The sequence below is a fragment of the Pinus tabuliformis genome, chromosome 2_2 (genome assembly GCF_031772625.1).
Source record: "Pinus tabuliformis cultivar Carrire ecotype Pingquan chromosome 2_2, CPIR1, whole genome shotgun sequence".
In the NCBI taxonomy this organism is placed as follows: domain Eukaryota; kingdom Viridiplantae; phylum Streptophyta; class Pinopsida; order Pinales; family Pinaceae; genus Pinus; species Pinus tabuliformis.
In genome coordinates this window covers 1,122,006,679-1,122,025,981 of record NC_142300.1, presented here as the reverse complement: position 1 = coordinate 1,122,025,981, position 19,303 = coordinate 1,122,006,679, and the positions used below count along the sequence as shown (strand labels likewise).

At 37.1% G+C, this 19,303-nt stretch overlaps 2 long non-coding RNA genes across 2 annotated transcripts; both read left to right on the top strand.

Annotated features, from left to right (window-relative positions):
• Positions 1 to 2,125: 2,125 nt before the first annotated feature.
• Positions 2,126 to 8,365, top strand: LOC149197337 (uncharacterized). The gene is made up of 2 exons (XR_016254179.1): positions 2,126 to 2,254; positions 8,091 to 8,365. It is a non-coding gene; the product is annotated as an uncharacterized LOC149197337 (long non-coding RNA).
• On the top strand, positions 4,689 to 5,089 carry LOC149197338 (uncharacterized). The gene is made up of 2 exons (XR_016254178.1): positions 4,689 to 4,879; positions 5,002 to 5,089. It is a non-coding gene; the product is annotated as an uncharacterized LOC149197338 (long non-coding RNA).
• Positions 8,366 to 19,303: the final 10,938 nt, after the last annotated feature.

The window sequence follows — 19,303 nt, the reverse complement described above, 5'->3', positions numbered from 1 at the left end:
CACACTCATGACCATATTGATCAGATGTTCAATCGTTTTACAGTCACATTGAGGAGGAAGGAAGTTGGGAGCTTGCCATTATTAATTGAATGTATTAAGAAATCATACATGCAAGAGCCTACTTTTGATGTGTTGGAAGAAACTGTTGACTTGAGAAGGTTTATTCTAGGATCACATGGTGAGGAGAAATTCATTGAACAAATTAATGACATTAGCTTCCAAAATCAATTTCGTATCAAAAAAATTGATGGGAAAACACTAATATGGGCCAAGAAGTATTCAACTACTGCAGAATGGGAACCATCATCAAGTTTGGAATTTTTGAAGTTCATTCTAGATCATCCAATATTTGCATCAAATATATTATTATTACAAATAGTTGTTGAAGTCATAATGCACGCAGGCAGAATAGAGATATAAATTATTCTGGTTGCCTAGAAGAAATTAAAAAATGTATTATGAGTACTTTGATATTGTTGATTCAGTTTCATGGGAGTATTTTTTCAATAATCAAAGTGATATCATTTCAAGAACAACAAATGAAGATATCCCTTTGAAAAATCCATTTATTTAGCCACAAAATTTGTCAAATGAACACGAGGAAAGAAAAATTATTGAATAACAAAAATCTCAAGGTATTATTAATTCTTCACAGGTAGAGGAAAGAGAAATGTATATTGGTTCCAGAAGATCTCATGCATAATCTGAAGCCATGGAAGACCTTTACATGGGTTCAGTACAGGATATTAAGGAGGGTTGCATGATCACAGTGCTAGCAAATGGAGATCCCAATGGCTATCCATTCTAGGTTTCTAAGGTTATAAAGGTAATTACAGAAAATTAAGATCTTGCAGGTGTTGAAGTACATTGGTATGCTAAAAATACACACCCATTCAATGGTGTGTATAAGCGAGAGATGGAATTTGATAAAAAAATTGGGGGAAAGAGAAAAAGGGTACAAATATAAATCGTCGCTGCACAGACCTCTTAAAATTGGAGGATGTTGACATACTTATTTATGAATTCAATTAAAAAAAGAGAGGAACTCTTCGCTTCAAGATGATAGAGATTCTAAAGAGGTTGCTTCCAGAAGGAACAATGTTGATATGAGAGTTTGTTGAAAACAGTCGTAGATCCAGAAGAATTTTGAAACCTGAAATGTTGGGCAGGCATGTTGACTCAGATGGGGCACTAGTTGATGAAAGAGAAGAATATGGAACATCTTCATTTGCATCCAGACATTTATATGAAGATGTGAATTTTGATGGTGTGCAAGAAAATATGAGTGATTTTGAATAATTTTCTAAGACAATTTATATAACTGATGTTTGCATCGTATCTTGAAATAAAAATTTTGATTTCCATATGGTGTTAAATGAAGTTATGAGTAATTTTTATGTTTTTTGGATTATATGTTTTAATTATGATGATTTTTATTGTTTAGATTATCTACAATGTGACAATAACTTAGAGGTATAATGTATGTTTCATTCAATCTACAAGTAATGACATTTTGATTAATTTATTCATGTAATTTTTTCATAATGTCATGGTTTTTTAATTTTATGGTTAAAAAATTTCCAAATTTTTTTGTATCTTTACGCCGTAAGGCGTTTCCTCTGAGATCAATTCTCTCAAGTGCCTCTCTGTCATCATTTTACGCCGTTAGATCCTTTGTTAGACGATTAGATTATCCTCGGCCGTTGATTTGAATTGGTTGATGACCGGTTGGGACTCGCAGGGCCCATTGCTTTCCCTTCAGGTAACTGCATCACAAAGAGACCTTTCCGGGCAAGAAGTCCGTCAAGCAGCTGTTCCGAGTGGCATCCAAGTCGGGCAGTAGCATCCGCTCAGAAAAGGGCACTCTGGCTTCTCGTATGCAGACACTGAGGGACCTCATTCCAGGAAGCCGCCGGCTGAACACGCTCGTTTTCTTGGAAGAGGCCGCGGACTACATCGTGGCGCTCATGATGCAGGTGCAGGGCATGCAGGCGCTCACAGGCTGTTACACAAATTAGCTGGTCGAATGCGGGCCCGGACAAGAAAGGATGAAAAATAGTTTCCGCGGAGAACCTGGTAGTATATGCTATAATGGGTATGTGTTGCAGAAACAACAGAAAATATTACACTGTGTGGAGGGTGGAGCGCATCTAAAGAGAGAGCGTAAATGATCATGAATACGCAGAGCAGGGAATTCGGATGAAGAAATTAGGTTTTCTTTCGTTCGCAAAGCGAGCAGCCCTCTTTATCTCATGTATGTCTTTGATCGTTTTCTTCCCATATTAATTGCATTAGAAGTTTATGTAGTTTCAGTCTTCCATTTGACAGAGAAATTGTCGTTGTAATTTTGCATTCCATCACGAACTGTGATTGTTTCATTCCTAACCTCTTTATGCGCTTTTGAAGTTATCTTCATTTTTGTTTGAAATGCTTCAAGAAACGCATGAACTATGATGGTTGCAGCCCCGCTCCTAACCTCTCATTTTTTTGAAGTCATCTTTATCTTTATTGGAAATGCTTCAAGGAACACACAAAGAATCTGCTACATTAAGTAGACATCTTTCAGATTTTTGGTGTTAGGTTTGAGGGGTAGTTTTTTCTATTCAATTTGTCCGGCATTTACACCTGGCCTCATTTCCTTTAAACTCGTGCTGGTTGGGGGAAGGCTACATCAATAAGTTACCTGGACCTGCCCAAGAACGGTACCCTGCTAAGCTTCATATTCTGTTGACCTGAACCAAACCCTGCTGGTCAAAGTTGCCTTTTGCATTTATCTCCATGGTGGAGGACCAAGTGTATTTTATACTAGTTCCTTTGTATAGGCACTCATCTATTCTTGTAAATACAAATTACCCAAGTTGGGTATTCCCCTGCAGTTCAAAGTTGCTTTTCTTGGTGGAGAACCAAGTAAATTTGATACTCCTGTGTATCATTCTCATGTTTTCTTGTAATTAGAAATTACCCCGTTTAACATTAACCATGTCAACTATGGTTCGAGCTCAAGTAATACGTGTTAATTGCTTGCTTGTAGAATACAGATTAATAATAACAACAATTTTTTTAAGTCATCCGACATTGCGTAATGTTTTCTCGTTATCAGTCTTTCAGGTTTCTCCTAGTCATTAAATGTTCATAGATAGATATTGAGCAGAAGAATTCGCTGAATCGACGCAAGCTGTCCCACTGAGCAATCTGTGTTTGCATCAATTCTTTCTATCTATGTTAATTATGCTAAAACATTGGATTTTCATTACTGAATTTTCTACCGTAGCCCCTTTTCTTAGTGTAGCAAATCTCTAACATTTGATAGATCCACGAAACTTTGACTTTGCTATTCATTGTCTTGTAGCCATTCTACGTAATGTTCTTAAATATTTCTCGGCCCTGAACCATATAATCGAAACTTTTCAACAATAGCTTTTGTTGCCTTTGCTTCTTTTAATTGTTTCCTAAATTATGCTTTTACTGTTCTGGATTATATTGACCCTTAATTTTTCCATTCGAGAAGGATACCAAATTTGGTCGGTCTTGAAGCATTTGCTGTAAATTCTACGCTGAATTTACCCTCAAACTTATCTAGTGCTTTGAAGGCGTTGAATTTTACAATGTGGATATTCTGAAATGAAGTGGCAGTTGAAGTTATGTACTCTGTTTTTAAATTAGAGAAAGTATATATATATAGTCACTTGTGAACAATTTACGGGACAAATTGCCAAATTCATGACTTTCTATCTGATCCTAGAGTCCAAATGACAGAAGTTATCCATTGTAAGATCCTATGAAAAATTCTATCCATGGTAAAAGGTCATCTGCATTTGTCATCATAACTAAAACTACCCCTCACTGATCATTGCTGATTCATGTAGCAGAGTTGGCCTTTTCTAAAGAAATGTTGTAATCTAAAGAAATATTTACTTGGTGGTTATCCTTACAACCATTATTAGAATATTGGGTTGACCAATAATGATTGTAATGACATTGGGATTATCCGATTTATTTTACAACAAACTACCCCCCACTGATCATAGCTGATTCATGTAGCAGAGTTAGCCTTTTCTAAAGAATTGTTGTAATCTAAAGAAATATTTACTTGGTGGTTATCCTCACAGCCATTATTAGAATATTAGGTTGACCAATAATGACTGTAATGACATTGGGCTTATCCGATTTATTTTACAACTTTGATGCAGGAAAATAAGACTATCACTTACTTGAAACAGAGCAGTGATTTAAATCGGATCCCAATCTTTCAGCCCAACTTTCTGTTTTAATGGATTGCTCTAAATTCTTGAGATCTGGTCTTGAGTCTTGGAAATAATTTTCAACTTGCTATTCTAATAGGGTACATGATATAGGAGTTTGGCTTTTAAATATATCTCTTTGACGAAAACTTTTAAGATTCCAGTCTGATAGTTTGTATTCCTTTGCAAATGTGCTAAAGCAATTTCCCAAGATTTTCCCAGATTCCTACTTCGTTGAAATAAATTTAAGTTCTTTTCCCATAACGTTTCTCTAATTATTTGTTTTGGGAGAGGGAAGGGGGAAGATTAGTTATTTATAATCATATGGGCTACTGGCACCTGTTACCCCGAAAATTCTGCTCATGTGATCTATCATAAGCTGCACTTCCAATTTCCCAATAACAGAATGGTGCCCTGAGTATTTATTTGAACATATTTTGTTCCCATATAAAATATTAAGCATTCCTTGAAATTGTGGGTTTCTTGACTTTTGACCAATAAATATTTGTTTTGCTAGGATGCTGATGATTCAGTGCCTTTCTTTTGGGGCACTGCAGCTGATGATTACCTTGTACTATCTGATGAGCCAAATGTCCTGAAAGAAGGATGTGGAAAATCTTTTGCTCCATTTCCCCGAGGTAATATAGGACTGCTAAATTAGAGCTTATCTGTTTTTTAGCTATTTGGCACATGAAAGTGTAGCTGAATGTTGGCTATAGAGCCTCTAATGTAATATCGGTTATTGCATTTGCCTTCACAGGTTGTTACTTCTCTACATCAGGTGGATTGCAGAGCTTTGAACATCCAATACAACACATACCAAAAAGACTAGTATTGCTGTCAAAGTATTAGGAGACAATGTCTATGGATCCAATTTGAAGCTTGAAGTAAGGGCATGACCATGCAGGATCACACAACATTCACATTTCATAGCTGAAACAATTTCTGCCTCATGTTATAATTCAATTATTGAGTGGGAAGCCAAGAACTTGTTAAATGAGCAGATTACATAGCTTATTCAGCTAGCACGAGATGAGACTTGACTACATTAGTCAAATATCTTTCCAACTCCACTAACTACACCACAGTTCACATCGATTGACTGATGACTTGATCTCCACAGTTATTTACTTACTGTCCAACAAGGAGACCAACATGTTAATCATCTGGATTCTACAGCTGGGAGTGTGGCTTGATAAATAATGAGAAACATACATATTGCAACAATACAAAATATGCACACAAAGATACTTCACTAATTCTTTATTCACTGGTACCTCTATTTATACACAAACACAGTAGTGGAGTCCTGCTGAAAGATTCCAGCTTCAACAGCAACTAACCTCCCTATTTTAACTCATTAATCTACAGCTAATCATCCTTAACAGCACTTATACATGAGCTATTTGTACTCTAAACAGAATCCCTAAATAGCCTATTACATTTATGTATTGGAGAGTTATTCTCTAACATGATCAGCAACCAGAGCATAACAGAATTTATTTATTGCTCTAGTACAAACGAAGTTGAAATGAACTCTTTGAATTGTTCAAAACAACATTTTTGGAAATAATGTTTCCGGACTTGTTCTGAAATTGTACCCATGTTTTCTGGATAAGCTGCATTCTCTTCACTTTGGACAATGCTTCAGACCATAAACTTGCAGTCCGATTCCAGTCTGATAGTTTGTATTCCTTTGCAAATGTGCTAAAGCAATTTCCCAAGATTTTCCCAGATTCCTACTTCGTTGAAATAAATTTAAGTTCTTTTCCCATAACGTTTCTCTAATTATTTGTTTTGGGAGAGGGAAGGGCGAAGATTAGTTATTTATAATCATATGGGCTACTGGCACCTGTTACCCCGAAAATTCTGCTCATATGATCTATCATAGGCTGCACTTCCAATTTCCCAATAACAGAATGGTGCCCTGAGTATTTATTTGAACATATTTTGTTCCCATATAAAATATTAAGCATTCCTTGAAATTGTGGGTTTCTTGACTTTTGACCAATAACTATTTGTTTTGCTAGGATGCTGATGATTCAGTGCCTTTCTTTTGGGGCACTGCAGCTGATGATTACCTTGTACTATCTGATGAGCCAAATGTCCTGAAAGAAGGATGTGGAAAATCTTTTGCTCCATTTCCCCGAGGTAATATAGGACTGCTAAATTAGAGCTTATCTGTTTTTTAGCTATTTGGCACATGAAAGTGTAGCTGAATGTTGGCTATAGAGCCTCTAATGTAATATCGGTTATTGCATTTGCCTTCACAGGTTGTTACTTCTCTACATCAGGTGGATTGCAGAGCTTTGAACATCCAATACAACACATACCAAAAATACTAGTATTTCTCTCAAAGTATTAGGAGACAATGTCTATGGATCCAATTTGAAGCTTGAAGTAAGGGCATGACCATGCAGGATCACACAACATTCACATTTCATAGCTGAAACAATTTCTGCCTCATGTTATAATTCAATTATTGAGTGGGAAGCCAAGAACTTGTTAAATGAGCAGATTACATAGCTTATTCAGCTAGCACGAGACGAGACTTGACTACATTAGTCAAATATCTTTCCAACTCCACTAACTACACCACAGTTCACATCGATTGACTGATGACTTGATCTCCACAGTTATTTACTTACTGTCCAACAAGGAGACCAACATGTTAATCATCTGGATTCTACAGCTGGGAGTGTGGCTTGATAAATAATGAGAAACATACATATTGCAACAATACAAAATATGCACACAAAGATACTTCACTAATTCTTTATTCATTGGTACCTCTATTTATACACAAACACAGTAGTGGAGTCCTGCTGAAAGATTCCAGCTTCAACAGCAACTAACCTCCCTATTTTAACTCATTAATCTACAGCTAATCATCCTTAACAACACTTATACATGAGCTGTTTGTACTCTAAAACAGAATCCCTAAATAGCCTATTACATTTATGTATTGGAGAGTTATTCTCTAACATGATCAGCAACCAGAGCATAACAAAATTTATTTATTGCTCTAGTACAAACGAAGTTGAAATGAACTCTTTGAATTGTTCAAAACAACATTTTTGGAAATAATGTTTCCGGACTTGTTCTGAAATTGTACCCATGTTTTCTGGATAAGCTGCATTCTCTTCACTTTGGACAATGCTTCAGACCATAAACTTGCAGTCCTGTCTCCAAGACTATATGACAGAATGATTTTGAGACTTGCTTCAATGTTTAACGGGTAAATATATAAACATTTCCATTATAATTTTATCAGGATAATTCATTTAAACAGGTTGGCTAATAGTATCAAAGATGAGGTCAGCTAATTGTTAACACTATTCAATACTGGAGTACAATTAAGAAAGCATGGTAACTATATGACAGAATGATTTTGAGACTTGCTTCAATGTTTAACGGGTAAATATATAAACATTTCCATTATAATTTTATCAGGATAATTCATTTAAACAGGTTGGCTAATAGTATCAAAGATGAGGTCAGCTAATTGTTAACACTATTCAATACTGGAGTACAATTAAGAAACCATGGTAAGTTCAAGTAGAACTGCAAGATTATTGTGAAAGCCACCATAACTCCTTCCTTTCAGAATAGAATTTGAATTAGTATTTGTGGGATTGCTTGAAAAATGGTTGGAAAGGCATTGGGCTTCACTCTTCTTTTTCTGCCAAAGTCAGGAACTTATGGAAGGTAAATTTCATCTACATTTCCAGACTTGCACATAAACATTTTAGGATGGTTATCAGTGGCGTGTCCGTTATACTTAATTCTCAGTTGCAGATGACATTTTTTGTTATTTCACTGATAGTCTTCTCTGTGTGGATATTACAGCACAGAACTCCGGCAGCTAATCATAAAGGCAGCTTTACAGCATCAGTGAAGCCTCATGCATGCAAAATGTATGTTTTGACATTTAGCCCCTACAGTCATACCTCTCCATTGGACTGGATTTATGATACTTTTGGGATACCATTATGTGATAAGAAGCATTAAGAAAATAAGAAGCATTGGGAAAATCGATTCCCCTCAAGGAAGATCCAGGGCATTCTTAAGGGTGACGTTTAAGAGAAAATCATGAATGAGTGGCACTTAACAAGTTGTTAAGACATCCACATGCATTTTTGTCCTCCAACGTCGAAGGCAATAGGAACTATAGATGATTATTAACATTGAGAAATTGTTCATTTGTCAGCAGCAAACTAGTGATCATATTAAAGTGGTCTAAATATTAAGCAATATTTATTTAAGAATTCAATTAAGTGAACTCTTTGGAAAGTTAACTACTCTGATGAAGATGTCAAATTATTATCTTTTTGTCTCTTAGCATGTTTTTAAAATGAAATGTGCAACTGTTCTGAATAGAACATGATTTTTTTTTTCTTTTAATGACATATCATGTCAAGAGGGGTTGCACTGTGAAATAGCAAACTACCTTTGGCTGTGCTTAGCCTGAGGTGTAGTTATTCCAAGAATGGAACCTTGGTGGACAGATTATTAGTCAACCTCCCCAATAAACAACACCAAAAAATTAATCGTTCAATAAGTGTTCATGATCACCTTGTTATAGTACTGATTGGATGTGAAGTTCAATTGGAAAAATAGAGGGTAGTTGTGCAGATCCATGGATTACAAATTCCTGACATGAGACAACCTCTTTATCTTAAATTCTCTAAACTTGAGGTCTATTTTTTTCAATAACTATAAACCTTAGATTTCATATTCCTTTGTAAAAAATGGGTATATACAAGAGATATACATTCACTAATAGAAGAGGGGAGTGTATAGATTTGACCAATATAATTTGAGAAAATGTGTCTATTTCTTTTTATTCCTTGTGCTGAAGTTATAATGAGCATTTTCACCAACTTGAGATAATACATTCACTAATGGAAGAGGGGAGTGTATAAATTTGAACAATATAATCTGAGAAAATGAGTCTGTTTTTTTTTTATTCCTTGTGCTGAAGTTATAATGAGTATTTTCACCAACTTGAGATACATGTGCAATTTGCCTCCAACTACTCAGACTTGTGATTTGATATTCATTGTTGTAATCAATCCTTTGCCTATGCAAAGATTACAAATGCATGCTTGTCTTCTCTAAGGTCAGCCACTGACCTGGCCATGTTTACAACCATAGATATACGCTGAGCCTCTGAAGTAATTGGCTATGCATCTAAAGATAAAATGGGCTTCCTTTTTTACAACTTTGTTTATATCATTTTAGTCAATTGAAATCAAAATCTACACAATTGAGCATGACAGATATTCAAGGGAAACTGCTCTGCTAGGGTCTGGTGCTTTGGAGATAGATCTAGATTATAGAAAAAATATTTATTTCTTCTTTGGAATGTGTTTTTATCTAAATTCGTGGGGAGTGAGTGAAAGCAGGTTTGGCAATGTTATTAGGAGGCCCACTAATTTTGAATGAGACATCGTTCTTTAGCTTTTATTCTTGTATGTTTCTTTCCAGATGAACACAGGTGAAAAACAATTATAGTCTCTTTTGAATTAAGATAATTTACCAGGGAAAATCAATCAAGCATTTTGAATAATAAATCAGTGGGTTTCTTCTCAGAGAAAAAGTGAAGGATAGACCAGTGGCTCGAACTTTAATGAGAAGGATGGATCATGTAGGGAATAGTGGAAAGTGCAACCTTTGTTAGTTTCCACCTTGTTGGTGTTGCCAAAATACCATAATAAGTGGTTTTGTTGGCACCTAAAGACATGCATGGAGAAGCTTCTTGTTGTGAAGAGTTATATTACATCTTTGTAATGAACAGCCCTGTTTCAAAAGAACAAATATATTCAGTGTCTGGCTTTTGACTTAAGTTATTTTTAGACATATGGTTGTCTTGTTCTTCAACTTCATAGTTGTAATCATAAGTGATAGGGCTGAAGCATCCTCTTTGGCCATTTAAAATTGCAGCACTTATCAGGGTCGGTGCCATTACATGGTTTGATAGTTGTAATCATAAGTGATAGGGATGAAGCATCTTCTTTGGCCATTTAAAATTGCAGCACCTATCAAGGTGAACTGACCTATGAAAGGAAAATCAATCCAACTGTTAATTTTAATGACTTAGCTACCTATGAGCTCTGTTTTTTGTGGAGACTGCTAGTCATATATGTAGATAGATCGATAGATGTTAGTGTGAGAAACTAAACTACATTTTATTGAGTGAAGGAATGAATGCAAAGGATGTGATTACATGGTAGGCAACGACTGTGCCTAGTATCTACAAACTTTCTAGATATAAACTTGATTTTCATATCAAACTTGTCTGACATATGCACCTTTTTGGAATGAAATCTAGAACTTGTCATCACGGAAGGAATAAGATTAGCTGGACTTCATGGAGAGAGAGGTGTGCTCAGGACTATAGTTGTACTATGTTTGCTAATGAAAATGGAATGAGAATATAGTATATCGGAGTAGGAGCATGACAGAAAGAAAAGCTATAGCAGTAGAAGTTCTAGAAGGAAAAGATATAGCAGTCAAAGTGTGCTCAATGTTCTCTAAACAGTGAACTTACACTGCTATATCTTCTCCTCCTTGCAATTTTACCAATGATTGCCAATTCATAGAGAACTTGCTTGGTCTTCTGACTAAACATGTATTGGTCACTTCGTTTTTGATATCCTCCAACGACTTGTTTTATTGTGATCAAGAATGACATTCTTACATTCCTTTCTCTAGCTCTAATTGAAATCAAAATCTACACAATTGAGCATGACAGATATTCAAGGGAAACTGCTCTCTGGGACTTTCTAGAGAGCAGGAGCATGGCAGAAGGAAAATATATAGCAATAAAAGTGCCAGAAGGAAAAGATATTGCAGTCAAACTGCACTCATTGTTCTCCCGACAATGAGCTTTTACTGATATATATATTCCTCCTTGCAATTTTACTAATGATCACCAATCCAAAGAACGCTTGCCCAATCTTCTGATTAAACACGCACTGGTCACTTGGTTTCCGATCATCCACCCTTGCTTTCAATAATTTCCATTTACATGTCCGCTATTCTTCCCCACTCTATGCCTTACGGCGTTTCCTTTGCAACATTAGGTGCAAATGCTAGTTAATGTTATGGTTGAAAAAATTGAGAATTTTAGCGATCTTTAGTGTCATGTTATTATATGTTTAACAACATGGATCAAAACTGGTAGAATTTTAATGTGTTTCAGATCCCATTATTTTATCTTTATCATCATTACTAAAAAAATTTGACATTATACCTAGGAAATAAAAATATTATTCTACCAAAAAAATTAGTGTGTTTTTTTCCTCAAAAAGAGTTGTTTTTGGCACAAAAAAATTCAATTTCACTGCAATTTTTAAAAAATGTTGAAAATTGACCCTAAAAAGAAACTTCGTTCTAGTATACACACTTTTCGTTTTTAGCACTGTTTTCATGTTTTTTGGGGTTTTTTTGGCTAGAATTATCGTTTATAGTTCTTGTTTCAAAGTTTACATTGTTGCAAGACAATGGTACAGCTACAAAGGTTTTTCTATTTTCCGTAGATAAATGAAATAGTTCACAGGTTCAAAATGCACCATGATTATTGGGTTGTGTTATATTCTTTCCACGACTAGCCCATGTAGTTAACCGGGGGGTTAGAGGGGGGGAGCTCCCCCTTCATTGCGTTGATTGTGCAGCAGGGGGGTCACAGAGGGGGCGGCATCTCCCCTGTCCGAGGGGTTTGAGGGGGGTGGGTATCCCCCCTCTACGGGGCCCAGGGTAGCGCCCCAGGAAATTTTTTTTTGGGACCCTATATTAGGTTGGGTGGACCTACCTATGGTTTTGTGCATGGTTTTCGCACATGGTTTTGGATGCGATGGTTTTTGGTCCATGGTTTTGGACGCAATGGTTTTCGGTCCATGGCATTGGATGCTTCAGCATGTATAAATATGTATTGTAACATTGAAAGGAACATAATGAAAAATCAATCTGGTAGTCCCGGTTTTGGGATCCAGGGGAAAATATTTGTGTATATGTGTTTTTATGTGTTATTCTCTCCTTTTGTTTATTTTCTGTGTTTTAGAATTCGTATGCAGGTAATTTCTATATGGGTTAAAACCTACATTTGGTATCGAAGTTGTTTTGGCTTCAAGGGGACACCTTTGTTGCTGAGGGGTTTTGCTCAGGCCTGTGGTAGACCCTATTCTGTGGGAGATTTGCGAGATCGATTTTGTTGGTGAAAGAAGATGGCGAGCAGTGGAAAGATAGAGATCGAGAAATTTAATGGTCAGAGTTTTGAGTTATGGAAACTCAAGATGGAGGATCTGTTGGTGGAAAAAGATCAGTGGATCGTGGTAGATTCGTGTACTAAACCAGCAGGAGTGTCAGATGAAGAATGGAAGAAGTTGGATCGGAAGGAAAAGAGCACAATACAATTGTGTATCTCAAATTTAGTATTGTTGAATGTATCAGGGGAAGCTACAACTAAGGCTTTATGGAACAAGTCAAGGACTTTGTACCAATCTAAGTCTCTAGTGAATAAATTGTTCTTACGGGAAAAGCTGTATAACATGAGGATGAAAGATGGAGACTCGGTGATAGAGCATCTGAATGCATTTAATACTGTGGTAAGTCATTTATTATATGTTGATATTAAAATTTCAGATGAAGATAAGTGCATCAGTTTGTTGTGTTCTCTACCAGATTCGTGGGATAGCTTGGTTATTGCAATAGGTAGCAATGCAACTATCTTGTAGTTTGACGAAATAGTCTCATCGTTACTAATGGAGGAGATGAGACGGAAAAATATGGAGGGCTAGAATGATGATGCCTTGTCTGTACAAGGATGGTCTCAGAACAGAAACAAAAATAAGTCATCGAGTGGGAGATCTAAATCTAAAGGGAGATCTAAATCTCCAGGAAAACCTGTAAAGGTGGTTTGCTGGAAATGCGAAAAGGAAGGGCACTACAAAAGGGACTGTATATCTAAAGCTTCTGACAAAGGAAAGGGATCTGATGATGCTCCTTCTGCAAAGGCGAAACCACCTCAGATGAAGGTGGGGATGTGTATTTGGCTTCTTAAAGTACACATGTAGATCATGAGGCATGGTTGATTGACTCAGGTGCATCATTTCACTTCACTCCACATAGAGAGTGGTTCTGAGAGTATGAGAAATATGATGGTAGTGATGTCTTAGTAGGGGATGATAGGATGCTAGAGTCGTTGGTCGCGGAAAAGTAAAGTTGAAGTTGTAAGGTGGAAGGGTTAGAACACTTCCGGGTGTTCTGCATATTCTTGCATTGGCCAGAAATCTAATTTCTGTAATCAAGTTGGATGATGGATGTGAAAAAATAGTGTTCCAGAAGGATACCTGCAAGATGGTTCCGGGGAGCGCTGGTATTGATGCATGGAGTTCGGATTGGAACTCTGTACAAGCTGCAAGGTAGCATTATTGTTGATGGGTACAACAACTCTGTGGTTCCTGAAACTGGAGTAGAAAATCTAGTGGTCTCTAGAGAGAAGACCATGTTGTGGCATCAAAGGCTTGGACTTATTGGAGAGAAGGGCCTTCAAATACTTCATGGTAAAGGTATGGTAGAAGGTATGAGTAATAGCTTTCTAGATTTTTATTTCTATGAAAACTGTGTATATGGGAAGCAGAATCGGGTGAGTTTCCTGTCTAGTGGTAAGAGGGTGAAACAGATATTCAAGCTTATGCACAGTGATGTGTTTGGACTTATGAAGGTTCCATCACTGGGTAATTTTTTGTACTATGTATCATTTATAGATGAATTCTTAAGGAATACATGGATATATTTCCTTAAGAAGAAAAGTGAATTCTTTGACAGGTTTAAAGAATTTAAGGCTCTGGTGGAAAACTAGACAGAGAAGAAGATAAAGATGTTGAGGACAGATAACGGTGGAGAGTTTTGCAGTAAGGAATTTGAAGAATTCTGTAAGAAGTGTGGTATAGCACGGCAGAAGACTATTCCATATACACCTAATAAAAATGGAGTTGCAGAAAGAATGAACAAGACGTTGATGGAAATAGCAAGAAGCATGCTCAGTGGTGCCAGGTTAGGACAAGAATTCTGGGCGGAGGCGGTGGAGACAGAATGTTACCTTGTCAACAGATCACCTTCATTAGCGTTGGAGGATAAGACTCCACAAGAGGTATGGAATGGTAAGAAACCATCTCTTTCACATCTGAGGATATTTGGATGTGATGCATATGTACATGTTCCAAAGGAGAAATGAACCAAGTTGGATAGTAAATCTGAAAAGTGCATCTTTATTGGGTATAAGGATGGTTTAAAGGGTCATAAGCTTTGAAACCCAGTAACAAGGAAGGTTGTGTAAAACCAAGATTTGGTGTTTAGAGAGGTGAAATATTTTTATTAAACATGAAGTCCCATCAAAGGACTTGAGAAGATAGAGTTTGAGCTAAAGGAGGAAGAATCAGACTCTACAACAGAGGAGGAATTAGAAGATGAAGAGCCACAAACTTCGGGTGTGAGAAGTTCAATTCAAGAAAGAAGGTAGCCAGAAAGGTATAGTCCATCTGCTTTCTGTTCAAATTTTTCTTTATCTGTTACTAATGATGATCTCAGAACTGTGAAGGAAGCAGTAGATTCAAAGGATGGAAAACTCTAGAAAGAGGCCATGGTTGATGAAATTGCATCTTTGCACAAAAAGGAGGCTTGGGGTCTGGTGGAGTTTTCAGCTGGAAGGAAACCCATTGACAGTAAATGGGTGTTCAAGAAGAAGACAAATGCAGAAGGAAAGGTGGAGAAATAAAAAGCTCAGTTGGTAGAAAAAGGTTATTCCCAGGTGTTGGGAATTAATTTTGGTGATATTTTCTCTCATGTTGCCAAGGTAGCTTCTATTAGGTTACTTCTATTTGTTGTTGTTGCTTTTGATTTTGAGGTATAAGAGATGGATGTGAAGATATCATTTATTCATGGGGATCTGGAAGAGGAGATCTACATGAAGCAACCTAAAGGTTTTGTGGTGAAGGGTAAGAAAGAACTGGTATGCAAGTTAAAGAAGTCTCTATATGGGTTAAAACAGTCACCAAAGATGTGGTATCATAAATTTGATACATTTATAAGGGGACTTGGCTTTACCAGAAGAAAAGAAGATCACAGTGTGTATTTTAAATTAATTGGTGACCGTGTTATCTATTTTGTCTTGTATTTGGATGATATGTTGCTGGTTGGAAATGACAAAGAAATTATCCAGTATTTGAAGACCCAATTTTCCTCCAAATTCGACATGAAAGATCTTGGTGCTGCAAACTATAGTTTGGGGATGGAAATTAAAAGAGATCGGGCAAAGAGGAAGCTCTGGTTAAACCAAAGGAAGTATGTCAAGACAATACTGTAGAGGTTTAATATGAAGGATAGTAAACTGGTGAAGGTTCCTATTCCTGTAGGTGTAAAGTTATCTGCCAGATAGTGTCCCAAGACACAAGAATAGGAGGAGGACATGTCCCATGTTCCATATGCAAGTGCAATTGCTAGTCAGATGTATGCGATGGTCTGTACTAGACCATACATTTCACATGTAGTGGGAGTATTAAGCAGGTTTATGTCAAAACCAGTGAAGGAGCATTGGACAACAGTGAAGCGGGTTTTCAGGTATTTGCGTGGCACTAGTGATTATGTCTTGTGCTACCAAGGAAGACCAGGATTGGACAGAGTGTTGGATATTCGTGGCTTTGTTGATACAGACTGGGCTAGAGAACTGGATCAGAGAAGATCTATAAGTGGGTATGTGTTTAACCTATTTGGAGGTGCAGTTAGTTGGATGAGTAAGAAACAATCTATAGTGGCACTATCAACTACAGAGGCAGAATACATGGCAGCCATTCATGCAAGCAAGGAAGCAGTTTGGTTGCAGAGATTGTGTTCAAGTATGGGGTTAGTTCAGGGAGCCATAAGGATAGACTGTGACAGCTAGAGTGCAATTTTCTTGGCAAAGAACCTTGCTTATCATTCAAAGACAAAACACATTGATGTTCAGTATCACTTTGTGAGGGATATGATAGAAGACAAAAAGGTGTTGTTGGTAAAGGTCGACACTTTGAAGAATACTGTAGATGCATTGACAAAATCTATGAGCTCTGAGAAGTTCTCTTGGTGTAGAGAAACAATGGGCATTGCAGGGATGGATAAATGACTAAGCTCTCCTATGGCCTCCTGTGGAAAGAAAACAACAATTGGGAGAATGTTGGGTTGTGTTATATTATTTCCATGACTAGCCCACATGGTTAATCAGGGTGTTAGAGGGGGGGTGGAGCCCCCCCTTCATTGCGTTGATTATGCAATGGGGGGGGGGGGGTAGCCCCCCCTGTCCGAGGGGTTTGAAGGGGGTGGGTAGCCTCTCTCTACAGGGTCCAGGGCAGTGCCCCAGGAATTTTTTTTTTGGACCCTATATTAGGTTGGGCGGACCTACCTAATGTTTTGTGCATGGTTTTCACACATGGTTTTGGACGTGATGGTTTTTGGTCCATGGTATTGGATGCTTTGGCATGTATAAATATGTGTTGTAACATTGAAAGGAACATAATGAAAAATCAATCCGGTAGTCCTGGTTTTGGGATCCGGGGGAAAATAGCTGTGTATATGTGTTTTATGTGTTATGTTCTCGCTTTATCTATTTTCTTTGTTTTAGAATTTGTATGTAGGTAATTTATGTATGGGGTTAAAACCTACAATGACAAGGATGGGAAGGGTCATCACTTTCAGGTTGGTGATCTGGTATGGCTTTACATTAGTAGAGTAAGGATGAAAGGTGAAAGTAAAAGGAAGGTATGAACTTCCAGGCATGGATATGTCAAGTATCATCGAGTGAGACTCAAAGGAAAGAATCCAAGCAAAGTAAGGTGGATTGAGATCGGAAGGGTGAGGAAGTTGTACCCTCATATCATGTCTGCTTAAAACAAAACTTTTGGTGGTCCATAATCTTCTAGTGGAGAAGAATGATCCAAGAGGATTCTCCAGTTTCTACAAGTACAAAGGTTTCAGTTGTTCTCGAAAAAGAATGCCAAGCAGTAGAACCCATCGTTTTGAAATGGGAAGTACTTTCGGTTTCTCATTTGGTGTCCGAATGAAGGAGGAATCATTTGTCAAAGTTTAAGGTGCAAAGGGGCCTCGCTGTCCATGTCGCGTTTCTGTAATACAAATTTGGGGCAAACCTCATCTCCAGGTTCATACTTCAGTTGTAGGTGAATGGTGGAGAGTCCAGGTCTTGATTGGTTAAAAGGTGCATGGTAAGAGTTTGGGGATACAAACAAAATGTTAAAAACCTAATGTTATGGTTTATATATCTACAATGGCGCAAATAGAAAGTTTTAACTATGATACCATGGTGGGTGCATTACTAAAAAAACATTGGTTTAAACTTTATGTTATAAAACTATATGGCAGAGATATTACATATGGTTATGGTTTAAAATATAGCGCAACGCATATGTGGGCAACGAATCATATAACACCAATCACACATTGAAGTTTAGACCATCGGGAGAAACGAATATGTGAGGCTGTCGAAATGTGACCACACTACACAGTAGATTACAACCCCGGAGTAGTTGGGTTCACACTCGCTAGGAGCTGAGTTGGATGACCTCCGGGAGTAGGTTTTGTCATGTTGCAACATCACCGGACCACATAACTAAGCCATCAAAGATACAGTTACAATTAATGTGACGATGGAGAGGTGTCACATGACACAGGTTTTGTGGCACGATTAGCCGCCAGCGGATTGAGTCAATACAACAATAGTGCATGGTTTAAATATATTAAAACATGTGGTATAATGGGTTTTTAAACTATGTATTTATTGTAATAGTCAGATGGGCAGAATTTGGTGAAAAATATGTTATGGTCATGTTATATGTTGTGTGCTATCCAAACAAAAATATTTATAATATAGTTTTTCAAACTATTTAAAAATATGACATAGCACTGAGACATATTATTTGTCCATCAATGCAATTTTTTAAAATAACCAGACTACATGCCAAGATAACCCAAGTGGTTCGACCCTCGAACCTGCCCAGGGCCACTATAAAATTTTACCATTGCACTAGTGGATTCAGGAGTTAATAGTGAGTTGCAGAACAGGGGTGTTGTTATTAACTGTTTTTGTTCATGTAATCATATCTTGGATATCCTTGGGCCTTTTTCAAAATGGAGATAGGCATTGGAAAACTGAGACTGAGGGATTTCATTTTACAGTAACTAACAATGCGTATGTGTATAGTTTAGTTGGTGAAATTTTATGTAAAGAACCTTTATGGATATTTCCTAATAAAACAGACGCCCACTTGGAAGCGGACCTAGAGACGTAGTCGAGGAGGGACGAACTCCGTCAACAATTTTTTGTGTTTTCTTCTTCTTTTTCTTTTGTCATACTATTTGATGCTCTCAAGTTTATGTTTATGGCGTATTAATAATCAGTTCCCTCTCTTTCATTCACACTTATGCAACCTTAGTTAATGTTGATAAAGTTACGCAAATAATCAATCCTGTAAGATTTCAGATCAGAGAATAGATGGATAAATATTCTTCATGGTGCGAGTAGTATTTGTGTCTTGAATAGGGAATCCAAAAGGATCGTCTTCTTCATGAAAACCTTCATCATCTCCTCTTCATCATTTTCCACCTTGACCCCTTCTACCACTTACTTATGGTATTCTACTTCTACCTCCACCAATTCTTGGTATTTCCTATTCATTATGTACTTCTCCTTCATCTGCCATTGTAGATTCCTTAGAGCTTATATATGGTTCCTCAATAGATTTGTCTTCAGCTAATTCCTCTTCCTCTAGTTCCTATATCAATGGTTCTTTAGGCATATTTTATTCCTCTACTTCTTCCTCTTCACGAGGTGTTATAGACATTTTTGGGCACTGCAACCCCAAGCATAAAATGTCCATAAACCAAGGGCTCCTAAGTCCCTAAAAGTGTTGTTCCAACCCCTAAAGGAACAAGGTCAACTAATTACAACTTCTCCCAGAAGTTCTCCATGAAAAACTACTCAGAACTGGTCAAAACAGGATCATTTCACCTGC